Genomic DNA, 13,396 nt, shown 5'->3' on the forward strand with positions numbered 1-13,396 from the left:
AATTTAACAACAATGCAATACTCATCTAATGTACACTCCACATTCAGATTTCCCCATTTATCTCTAAAATGTTCTGTATAGTTTTTTCTTTTTTAATCCATGATCTCATCAAGGGTCACATTTTGCATTTAGCTGTTATGGCTTTTTATTTTATTTTAATTAATTTAATTTATTTTATTTTTTTGACTACATTGGATCTTCATTGCTGCACGGGCTTTCTCTAGTTGTGGTGAGCACGGGCTACTCTTGGTTGCAGTGTGTGGGCTTCTCAGTGCAGTGGCTTCTCTTGTTGTGGAGCACAGGCTCTAGGTGAACGGGCTTCAGTAGATGGGGCACGTGGGCTCTAGAGCTCAGGCTCAGTAGTTGTGGCACACGGACTTAGTTGCTCCGTGGCATGTGGGATCTTCCCGGACCAGGGCTCGAACCTGTGTTCCCTGCATTGGTAGGTGGATTCTTAACTACTGCGCCACCAGGGAAGCCCCCTGTTATGGCTTTTTAATCTTGAAAAAGACTATTGTAATAGAATATAAACTTCATGACAGCAGGCATTTTAACCTTTTTGATCACTACGTAGCACAAAGTAGATGCTTAGTAAGTACATTTAAAATGAAAACTTGAGGAAGTAATTACCACTCCTCCAAGTCATCCCTCAGTGCAGCCACTGGGGTATTTATCCTCCATTCTCCTTCTGATAAATAACCCTCCTCACCCTCCTCCCACCACAGATTTGCATACATGAGCCATTCCAGCTAACCATAGTATCCTATTCCCATGAAAAAATGAGCATAGTTGACAGTTGAACAATGCAGGAGTTAGGGGTCCCGACCCTCCACTCAGTCCACAATCCACCAATAACTTTACAGTTTAGCCCTCTGTCTCTGTGGTCCCACATTTGAGGATTCAATCAACTGGGAATCATGCACTACTGTAGTATGTAGCTATTTAAAAAAATCCATGTATAAGTGGACCCACACAGTTCAAACCCGTGTTGTTCAAGGGTCAGCTGTATTGCAGAAGAGGGCAAGTGACAAAATCAGGGCAAATGAAAATTCTTCAGAGACGTTGATTTATTTACATACTAGGAAAGAGATATTCTCTTCCACTAGGATTTCTAAACCAGAAACATGTGCTCTAGAAGAGCCATAGCTATTCCCCCACTAGCTGTTAAAGGAAACAGGAAAGAATAAAAAATTTTAAAAGTTCAGAGCAAAGCCAGGCCAAGAAAGGCAGATCATGAATGTAAGAGTCCTGAAAACCTTGTTCTGGCACCTGGATCCAGCCCTGCCTGAAGTCCACATCCATTCATAAATATCCCAGATACATAAGGCAATACACAGCCATTCTGCCAAAGTAGATTGAGTTGGTTTTCTGTCATTTGCATCCTAAAGAGTTCTGCCTAATCCAGCCACTTAACCTTGCACTACAGAAAGTCAGTCTTATGCTATCCTTCATCTGGTGAGAAAAGTTACTTCTGAATCACATCTGTTGTTCCACGGGCATAATTCCCTTAATGTGAGGATTCATTTAGTCATGTAACTTTTGAAAATAAAATGTCTATTGTCTTAGGAACTCTGGGAACCACTACTAAATATAAAATCAATTGGAAATCAAGAAGCTATAAAGAAAAATAATCAAGGGAGGAAACTTGACAGGATATTCCAATTCAGGCAGAACATTTTGAACTTAAAAGTGAGGTTCTATTTATAATTGCTGCCTTGGATATTCTTGTATTTTACATTTTTTCAAAGCAAAGATTTTAGTAGCCCCCAATAATAACAACAACCAAAAAAAAAAAAAAAAAAAAAAAAAGACAGAAACAAAGAAGAAAGTTCTGAGCGAAACTTTGCTCCAATCATCTTGGAGTCGTAAATCCAGGTCAGATGGTTACCTGTACTGTGCCGTTTCCTCTGAGCAGATCTTCCTTCTCCCTCCTATTCAGATGTCAGGTACCTTTGGTTAAATAGAGTCGTGAGGCACTGGACTAGAGGAGTGACAAATAATATGTGTCATGGGAGGATGTCACTTGGCGTGCTGATATCTGTCACAAGGACTTAATTAGGATAAACGGCAGAGAATACTCTGCCGACCCACTCACCCGCGGCGTATGGAGGGCTTGCAGGGTGAGATAAATGGGATATGAGGGGAAAAAAGTCACATTAATTCTGTTTTGCTGCAGAGAGCTCTTGAGAGAGCAAGGGAGGGGGCGCTGTGGTATCTTTTCCTTGGGGTTCAAGGGGACAGTGAAAACTTGTGGTGGGGATTATAATCTCTTGAATTCCTAACCCCAGGACTCCTCAGAAATCGTCAGAACCACGTCCCGAGAGCCCCGGGGCTCACGTTCCGTGATAAATGTCAAGGACTCTGCCTTTACACTGGTCTCAGCTTTGTCGCCCTCACCTTGCCTGATCATGAGTCTTTCCGTGAAGCCATGAGACGGCCTCCATGTTTCTATGAGAACGTTTGCTAAACATCAGGCTTATTCTTTTACAGTAACACCTCTGTCATAGAAACAAGGCTTGTCTCTCAGGGTACTGATCTCCACATAAGACTCCAGAGATCCTGGGAATGGGTGTAAGCACGCTGTACCCAGCGGCCCCAGGTGGGGTTGCTACCAGCTGCGCTGTGTCCTCCACGTACTATTACCCTCTTCCTTCTGATCTCCCTTCTCTTTTTTCATCCTGTTTAAAGGTTTTTATAGAGTGACTGTATTTCTTTAGAAGTCAAGTGTTCAATTCAGTGAATAATGAATGCATGAAGGAGGGAGGGAGGGAAAAAGGAGTGAATCTGTCAGAATTCCCTGCTTAAGAAGGAAAGATAGGGGTTCCCTGGTGGCGCAGTGGTTAAGAATCCGCCTGCCAATGCAGGGGACACGGGTTCAGGCCCTGGTCTGGGAAGATCCCACATGCCATGGAGCAACTAAGCCCGTGAGCCACAACTACTGAGCCCACATGCTTCAACTACTGAAACCCACACACCTAGAGCCCATGCTCCACAACAAGAGAAGCCACAGCAATGCAAGGAAGAGTAGCCCCCGCTCGCCACAACTAGAGAAAGCCTGTGCTCAGCAACAAAGATCCAACGCAGCCAAAAATAAATAAATTTATTTAAAAAAAAAAAGAAGGAAAGATACACCTGCACTCACTTGACAGTGTGGTCCTAACGTATCTGGTGGTTAAATTAGTTGGTTTTAACACTAAAAGGAATTTTGAAGCGTTAAATCCGAAGAGATGTTTTTATGTATGATACACATGTACTTGTACGTGTGAGCATAAAATAATATGAGAAATGATACTTATGTGGTCACAGCATCCTCAATTCATCTAAGTGAGGAAGAAATGCCTGTTGACTAAAGGGCAAACCCCTGTGTTAACACGCTAAGAATAAAATATATGCTTATTCTACTGTATAGCACAGGGAACTATATTTAATATCCCGTGATAAACCATCATGGAAAAGAAGATGAAAAAGAATGTCTATATATGTATACTGAATCACTTTGCCGTACAATAGAAATTAACACGACATTGTAAATCGACTATAGTTCAATAAAATAAACTTAAAAAATATACACGCTCAAATAGTTAATAACCTTATGGGGAGAAGAGATTAGCTGTTTAATCTTTCTTCATTTATCCATAAAGTATTTCTGCAGAGCCTAGTCTGTGTCAGGGTCAATGCTAGGTACTGGGGTTGGAGCAGAGAGGGAGAGAGACGCAGTTCTGCCCCCTGGGGTTTTGTGATCCAGCTGAGGTTACGCACAGAGGAAATCTTCCCAAAGACAAATGGGATGGATGCCTCTGGCGAGGCCCAACAGTCCATGGCTGCCCTGTCCACACAGTCCCGCTAGTGGCCACTGAACACATGTGTCCACTGAACAATGGAAATGTATGACCGAGGAGCTGAAAATCCAATGTTATTTCCTTTTTTCTTTTAATAAATCTATTTATTTATTTTCGGCTGCATTGGGTCTTTGTGGCTGTGCGTGGGCTTCCTCTAGTTGTGGTGAGTGGTAGCTTCTCTTCGTTGCGGAGCAGGGTCTCTAGGCGCACGGGCTTCAGTAGATGGGGCACGTGGGCTCTAGAGCTCAGGCTCAGTAGTTGTGGCACACGGACTTAGTTGCTCCGCGGCATGTGAGATCTTCCCGGACCAGGGCTCGAACCTGTGTTCCCTGCATTGGTAGGTGGATTCTTAACTACTGCGCCACCAGGGAAGCCCCCTGTTATGGCTTTTTAATCTTGAAAAAGACTATTGTAATAGAATATAAACTTCATGACAGCAGGCATTTTAACCTTTTTGATCACTACGTAGCACAAAGTAGATGCTTAGTAAGTACATTTAAAATGAAAACTTGAGGAAGTAATTACCACTCCTCCAAGTCATCCCTCAGTGCAGCCACTGGGGTATTTATCCTCCATTCTCCTTCTGATAAATAAATCCTCCTCACCCTCCTCCCACCACAGATTTGCATACATGAGCCATTCCAGCTAACCATAGTATCCTATTCCCATGAAAAAATGAGCATAGTTGACAGTTGAACAATGCAGGAGTTAGGGGTCCCGACCCTCCACTCAGTCCACAATCCACCAATAACTTTACAGTTTAGCCCTCTGTCTCTGTGGTCCCACATTTGAGGATTCAATCAACTGGGAATCATGCACTACTGTAGTATGTAGCTATTAAAAAAATCCATGCATAAGTGGACCCACACAGTTCAAACCCGTGTTGTTCAAGGGTCAGCTGTATTGCAGAAGAGGGCAAGTGACAAAATCAGGGCAAATGAAAATTCTTCAGAGACATTGATTTATTTACCTACTAGGAAAGAGATATTCTCTTCCACTAGGATTTCTAAACCAGAAACATGTGCTCTAGAAGAGCCATAGCTATTCCCCCACTAGCTGTTAAAGGAAACAGGAAAGAATAAAAAATTTTAAAAGTTCAGAGCAAAGCCAGGCCAAGAAAGGCAGATCATGAATGTAAGAGTCCTGAAAACCTTGTTCTGGCACCTGGATCCAGCCCTGCCTGAAGTCCACATCCATTCATAAATATCCCAGATACATAAGGCAATACACAGCCATTCTGCCAAAGTAGATTGAGTTGGTTTTCTGTCATTTGCATCCTAAAGAGTTCTGCCTAATCCAGCCACTTAACCTTGCACTACAGAAAGTCAGTCTTATGCTATCCTTCATCTGGCGAGAAAAGTTACTTCTGAATCACATCTGTTGTTCCACGGGCATAATTCCCTTAATGTGAGGATTCATTTAGTCATGTAACTTTTGAAAATAAAATGTCTATTGTCTTAGGAACTCTGGGAACCACTACTAAATATAAAATCAATTGGAAATCAAGAAGCTATAAAGAAAAATAATCAAGGGAGGAAACTTGACAGGATATTCCAATTCAGGCAGAACATTTTGAACTTAAAAGTGAGGTTCTATTTATAATTGCTGCCTTGGATATTCTTGTATTTTACATTTTTTCAAAGCAATGATTTTAGTAGCCCCCCAATAATAACAACAACCAAAAAAAAAAAAAAAAAAAGACAGAAACAAAGAAGAAAGTTCTGAGCGAAACTCTGCTCCAATCATCTTGGAGTCGTAAATCCAGGTCAGATGGTTACCTGTACTGTGCCGTTTCCTCTGAGCAGATCTTCCTTCTCCCTCCTATTCAGATGTCAGGTACCTTTGGTTAAATAGAGTCGTGAGGCACTGGACTAGAGGAGTGACAAATAATATGTGTCATGGGAGGATGTCACTTGGCGTGCTGATATCTGTCACAAGGACTTAATTAGGATAAACGGCAGAGAATACTCTGCCGACCCACTCACCCGCGGCGTATGGAGGGCTTGCAGGGTGAGATAAATGGGATATGAGGGGAAAAAAGTCACATTAATTCTGTTTTGCTGCAGAGAGCTCTTGAGAGAGCAAGGGAGGGGGCGCTGTGGTATCTTTTCCTTGGGGTTCAAGGGGACAGTGAAAACTTGTGGTGGGGATTATAATCTCTTGAATTCCTAACCCCAGGACTCCTCAGAAATCGTCAGAACCACGTCCCGAGAGCCCCGGGGCTCACGTTCCGTGATAAATGTCAAGGACTCTGCCTTTACACTGGTCTCAGCTTTGTCGCCCTCACCTTGCCTGATCATGAGTTTTTCCGTGAAGCCGTGAGACGGCCTCCATGTTTCTATGAGGACGTTTGCTAAACATCAGGCTTATTCTTTTACAGTAATACCTCTGACATAGAAACAAGGCTTGTCTCTCAGGGTACTGATCTCCACATAAGACTCCAGAGATCCTGGGAATGGGTGTAAGCACGCTGTACCCAGCGGCCCCAGGTGGGGTTGCTACCAGCTGCGCTGTGTCCTCCACGTACTATTACCCTCTTCCTTCTGATCTCCCTTCTCTTTTTTCATCCTGTTTAAAGGTTTTTATAGAGTGACTGTATTTCTTTAGAAGTCAAGTGTTCAATTCAGTGAATAATGAATGCATGAAGGAGGGAGGGAGGGAAAAAGGAGTGAATCTGTCAGAATTCCCTGCTTAAGAAGGAAAGATAGGGGTTCCCTGGTGGCACAGTGGTTAAGAATCCGCCTGCCAATGCAGGGGACACGGGTTCGGGCCCTGGTCTGGGAAGATCCCACATGCCATGGAGCAACTAAGCCCATGAGCCACAACTACTGAGCCCACATGCTTCAACGACTGAAGTCCACACACCTAGAGCCCGTGCTCCGCAACAAGAGAAGCCACAGCAATGAGAAGCCCACGCACTGCAAGGAAGAGTAGCCCCCGCTCGCCACAACTAGAGAAAGCCTGTGCTCAGCAACAAAGATCCAACGTAGCCAAAAATAAATAAAAATAAATAAATTTATTTAAAAAAAAAAGAAGGAAAGATATACCTTCACTCACTTGACAGTGTGGTCCTAACGTATCTGGTGGTTAAATTAGTTGGTTTTAACACTAAAAGGAATTTTGAAGCGTTAAATCCGAAGAGATGTTTTTATGTATGATACACATGTACTTGTACGCGTGAGCATCAGATAATACGAGAAATGATACTTATGTGGTCACAGCATCCTCAATTCATCTAAGTGAGGAAGAAATGCCTGTTGACTAAAGGGCAAACCCCTGTGTTAACACGCTAAGAATAAAATATATGCTTATTCTACTGTATAGCACAGGGAACTATATTTAATATCCCGTGATAAACCATCATGGAAAAGAAGATGAAAAAGAATGTCTATATATGTATACTGAATCACTTTGCCGTACAATAGAAATTAACACGACATTGTAAATCGACTGTAGTTCAATAAAATAAACTTAAAAAATATACACACTCAAATAGTTAATAACCTTATGGGGAGAAGAGATCACTTAGCTGTTTAATCTTTCTTCATTTATCCATAAAGTATTTCTGCAGAGCCTAGTCTGTGTCAGGGTCAATGCTAGGTACTGGGGTTGGAGCAGAGAGGGAGAGAGACGCAGTTCTGCCCCCTGGGGTTTTGTGATCCAGCTGGGGTTATGCACAGAGGAAATCTTCCCAAAGACAAATGGGATGGATGCCTCTGGCGAGGCCCAACCATCCATGGCTGCCCTGTCCACACAGTCCCGCTAGTGGCCACTGAACACATGTGTCCACTGAACAATGGAAATGTATGACCGAGGAGCTGAAAATCCAATGTTATTTCCTTTTTTCTTTTAATAAATTTATTCATTTATTTTTGGCTGCATTGAGTCTTTGTGGCTGCGCGTGGGCTTTCTCTAGTTGTGGTGAGCGGTAGCTTCTCTTCGTTGCGGAGCAGGGTCTCTAGGCATGCGGGCTTTAGTAGCTGTGGCCCGCGGGCTCTAGAGTGCAGGCTCAGTAGTTGTGGCGCTCTGGCTTAGTTGCTCCGCGGCATGTGGGATCATCCTGGACCAGGGCTCGAACCCGTGTCCCCTGCATTGGCAGGAGGAATCTTAACCACTGCGCCACCAGGGAAGTCCCATGTTATTTCCTTTTAATTAATTTAAATTTAATTTAAAAAACCAATACTGGGTTCAATCCTGGCAGAATTTTTAGTATGTTTGGAACAACTTGGGTGCATGAATCTACTTTTCCAGTGTTAAACTTTATGAGATCTAAATACAGATCAAGGTTTCCTATGAAAATTTAGGATCCCAAGTGAGAGGTGCTGCACGTACAAAATTCACCCTGGGTTTAGAAGATTTGGTACCAAAAAAAAAAAAAAAAAAAAAACACTAAAGGGAATGAATGTAAAATAACTCATTGATTTTTTTTTAACATTTATAACATGTTAAAAGTAACAATATTTTGATTATATTGGGTTAAATAAGTTATATTATTAAATTGATTTTTCTTTTTTAATATGACTACTAGAACAATCTAGATTACATATGTGACTTGCATTTGCTTCTTTCAGACAGCACCGGTCTGTGGGATTTTGAAGGAGAGATAAAGCTTATCATGAAAGAGGTTGGTTTTTGACATTAATTCTACAGAACAGGTGGGATGGGTCAGGCGGAGAGGGTAGAGGGCATTCCTGGGAGAGAAGAGACTGGACATCAATACGACGTGGGATTATGCCTGGGATGCCAGGTGTGTGGGAGAGCCCTGGGCATTGTGTTTAGGGAGTAGCAGCGGGAAAAGCTAGTTGGGATGATGGAAACCATGATGTGGGAGCCTTGACCGGCCAGGCGGAGCTTTTCATGCTTAATCCAATTGGCCAAGGGAGAGCTGGGAGGCTTTTGAGCGGGGGCAGGACGGCAAAAGCAGCTTTAATTGGCGTTTATCTGGCTGCAGTGTGTAAACTGGGCTGAAAGGAAGAGAACCAGAAACAGGGAGACGTGTTTTGAGGAGCCCAGCAGGAATTCTAGAAGTACCCTGTGGGGAAGAAAGATGGCTTCTTTTAGCCAAGAATTCAAAACCAAACAAACAAAGAAACGAATAAGTAAATGATAGAAAACTCACATGGTTCTTCTACAAATAAGTGTATACCTTCTTCACACTCCATTTCTTACAAATTACCCTTTTGCGAGTTAACTTCTTCCCCTTTAAGTTTAAAAAAATTGAAAAAAAAAAACACCTTCTGTGTAGCTACAACGTAATTTGGGCATCGTCTTGGAGTCTAGGACAATCACTGTGGAAGGAGAGCTGTCATTGTGCTTATCACGGGGCAACCACCAACCTCCAAGGAGGGTGAATCTCTTGGAGTCAAGATTTGCAGGAAATAAAGATTTTAAGAAATGGATACTAATGACTAGAGATGATTTATAACGTTCAGGATTCACAGAATTGTAGAACAGAGAGGCTTCTAGGTATCATCCAGTTCCACCTTTCACTTCATTGACGAATAGGACGAAGCCACAGAGCCAGCGAGCCGCAGAGCAGTGGCTGGAATCTGAGTTTCCAGGTTTGTACACCTCCCGCCATGCCACGTGGAATACTGTCCATTAGGAACATCAAACACATAATGAGTCAAGAAAGGTAAGGTTAAAGGATGAAGACATGTGAAAGGTAATAGTCAGGCCTATCTATATATAGAGTGGTTATATAAGCACACACAGACCTATGAATAAAATGTGCAGGGCCTCTGTTCTCCCCACTGCAGCCCTCTGAAGTGTCACTGGTTGATCCTGGGACAGCTGCCCACTGTGGGGACACATGGGAGGAACACTTAATCCCCACTAAGGAGGGACAGCAGGGTAGAGGACGAGTCCTACCACCTCCCCTTGAAGCCTTTCAGTGTCACAGCCTCTTCCTTTACATGCTTGCAGGGAAGAAAGCAGAACTGGAGGACTAAAGAGGGACAGAGATGCTGAGAAAAAGTAGGACTGGGAGGGTGTTGAAAGGTCAAGCTGAGGGCTTGGCGCAGATGTCAATGTTCAGAACACTGTGCAGGCTCTTTAAATAGAGCCCTCACAGGTGAATGCAGTGACAGAAAAGCCGCCCTGTGCTCCAGGGAACTAAGTAAATAAGCACAGACGTCAGATGTCCAGAGCTGGGTGGGGCTGGGCTGAACCAGGAGCTCAGGAGAAAGTACAGGAACGTCTTGGTTTTTTATTGCCAAGCCCTGTTCCATTAGATGGCAACTGTGGAGTTGCCCACATTTCAGGAAATATCTTCTGCGTAGAGACCTTTCAGAGGAAAATATGAAAATTCAACCTCAGCTCTGAACCAGTCCAGCACCTGGACCATGATTAGAGCTTATGAATAGTGTAAGCTTTCTTAAGGGGTCCTAATGACATTCAGTGAATTGGCTTATAAGCATGTGTTTTATACCTTTTCCTTCAAAGTGGAAACTCAAGGATTATGATTAAATAGTTGAAGTACTGATCGTTTAAAAACCAACCCATGACCCCCAGTAAAAAGCCGCACAAACCGGCATGCTCCCCCGCCTTGCTGTATTCTTCTTTCCACGCATAGCACAAGCGTACATAAAGCAAGAGCACAAACACAAGCAAAGGCCGTGTTTGGCTTTTGATTAGACGTTAAACCTCGGACGATCATTAAACTTCTTGAACTCTGTGGCTTCAATCCAGGTGGGAAAGCAGGTCAAGCAAGTAAAGCTGAAGGTAGAGTATGCAATCTTTTGTTCTCAGCAGGCTTTGAAGATTGTTTCAGGGTTAATGTTTGACTTTGGGTCTTAACTATTTTATGTCTTGGTTTCCTCACCGACAAACAAAACATCCATCTTGCAGTGAAAGAAGATCACACTTTCCCATTAATGTGAATGGTCTAAACTCATTCCTTCGGAGGGTAAAGCAAAATGGTGAAGAGTTCAGGCTCTAGAGCAGTGTGGTCCAATAGAGGTATAATGTGAGGCCCAAGTGTGGGCACATGGAGCGTTAACTTTTCTAGTAGCCACTTTAACCGGAAGTAAAAACAAATAGGTGAAAAGCATTTTGACAACATTTTATTTTATTCAATGTATCCAAAATATTATTTCAATATATCAATATTTTAAAAATTATTAATGAGATATTTTATGTTATTTTCTTCATACTAAGTCATTAAAATATAGTGTGTATTTTACACTAACTGCACATCTCAATTTAAACAAGCCACATTTAAAATACTCAATACCTATATGTGGCAGGAGGCTCCCCCACTGGGCAGGACAGCTCTAAAGTCAAATTATATTGACTTTGCAGCCTCCTGATCTTCAGCAAGTTACTTAAGCATCATGTCCCTCAGTATCTACATCTGTAAAATGGGAATGATAATAGGATCCACGTTACTGGGTTTGTCATGAAGATGTTGTATGTAAATATACTTAAAGCCCTCAGTGCAATGACTGGTATATATTTAATCAATCAGTGTAAACTATCATTATTAGTTTCAGTAAAAGTACACAGGGTGAACTTGTTTTTCTCCACAATACGGTAATTCCAAACCAAATGAAATTGAGTTGACTTTACAGCTTAGATTTTGGGGGGCTGGGGGGTGGGAAGGCAATTATCTAAGCAGCCCAAATCAGGAAAACATACTTGAAATACTTCATTTTGTGATGACATTGAACCAGTAATTTTTAAAATATAAAATGGCCTTTCCCCTATGCCCATGACAGGGAAAGCAATAATAGTTTTAACTAGTTACCTGTCGATTGTTACCTTACCTTATCAGAAAGATTTAAGGCAGCTGAATGGTATGTTTATACTGCTTGTAAAAGCGCATGCATTTAGATTTTGAGGGGCAGAATTTAGATTTTGGAGCTTTTAAGATAATGAAGCATGGAGTGTTAAACCGGAGCTCCTTGCCTTGTTTCCTAATGCAGTTTTGCCTTTGGGTGACAGCCGCGTCTGGGGACTTCTGCACTGTCCTCAACCTCAGGGTTTTGTTTTGGTGCTCCAGATGTACGCCAAAGGTGTAGAGCATTTGCTTTGCGGACACAGGGCCCGACTTGTTCTATGAACTTTTTCTTAGTCTCTTCTTTAGCACCTGTGAATGAGCATAAAAGAGGTGAAAGATTTGATGGGGCCAAGTTATCAGGGCTTATCCACACGATGCCAAGACCAAGAAGTATTAATGTCACTTGCTGCACGGTATTAAGAAGACCCACAGGAAGTTAGGAAACTGGCATTTCCCCCTCCTTAGTCTTATTTATTATTATTCTTTTTTTGCGGTACGCGGGCCTCTCACCACCGCGGCCCCTCCCGTTGCGGAGCACAGGCTCCGGACGCGCAGGCTCAGCGGCCATGGCTCACGGGCCCAGCCGCTCCGCGGTATGTGGGATCTTCCCGGACCGGGGCACGAACCCGCGTCCCCCGCATCGGCAGGCGGACTCCCAACCACTGCGCCACCAGGGAAGCCCTCCTTAGTCTTACTGATGGCACCAAACACCTCCATGACATTTTGCTCAAAGTATATTTTCATCTTTTGTAGGAGGTTTGAGGGATTTGGGGCTGATCAAGGGAAAAGATATGACCATGAGAGGCAGCAACACAACAAGCATTGCTGCACCCTGCTTGGACAGGGTTGCATGAGAGGGGCGCTCTCACTGAGACTGAGACTGTCCAGAGGATCCAGGAGGCCAACATCCAGAAGGGGAGGCGGGTAAGGGAGCTTTCGGGAGACGGGACTAGAGGAGTCTCGGCGGCATGGTAGGGTGGTCTCTGGGTCAGAGAGCTCCGAAGGGTGATGGCAGCTGGGGTCTTGTAACTACAAGGCTCTACCTTATCAATGGCCAACAGGTGCTGGGTGAAGTTTCGAGGGGTATGCAAAACAGGTGGGCTCTAAATGGCTAAAAATCCGGTTGTTTGAGCTAATTTTTAAATAACTGAATGTGTAAAAATTTGAGTTCAGTGCCAGCAGGCTTTTGAGGGGATGAGTCTCAGACTGCAGTGGAAAAATAAACAACCTGGGGGCCAATCCACAGAAGTCATCTTTACCATTTACTTAACGATCGTTCATTCCATGTGGGAAGAGTACGGCACGGTGGGGAGAGCACAGGAGAAAATCTCGGGTTCTGGTTGTGGCTGTACCACTCCCTCACTGTACCTTGGACAGTCACTCAATCCGTCACACCTCGCTGTCCTCATCCATAAAGTGAGGGGTGGCACAGATGACCCTAAGCTTCCAGCTGCAAATATTTATGACTCTCAGATTCTTAGAACATCCTCATGATGGTAGACAGGATACACTGTATTATTTCCATTTGTTGGATGGGGGACCTGAAACACAAAGTGGATAAGTGCTAAGCTTTATATCAAAACTTACCCAGTTCCTGGCAGAGAACTGGATTAGAACTCACATTTGTGGATGTCTAGATCCTTTGTGTTTTCTATTATCCTGATAGGCAGATACAGGGAATCTTTTTTTTTTCTACATCTTTATTGCAGTATAATTGCTTTACAATGGTGTGTTAGTTTCTGCTTTATAACAAAGTGAATCAGTTATACATATACGT

The sequence above is a fragment of the Leucopleurus acutus genome (assembly GCF_964270905.1).
Source record: "Leucopleurus acutus genome assembly, chromosome: 18".
NCBI classification, from domain to species: Eukaryota; Metazoa; Chordata; class Mammalia; order Artiodactyla; family Delphinidae; genus Leucopleurus; species Leucopleurus acutus.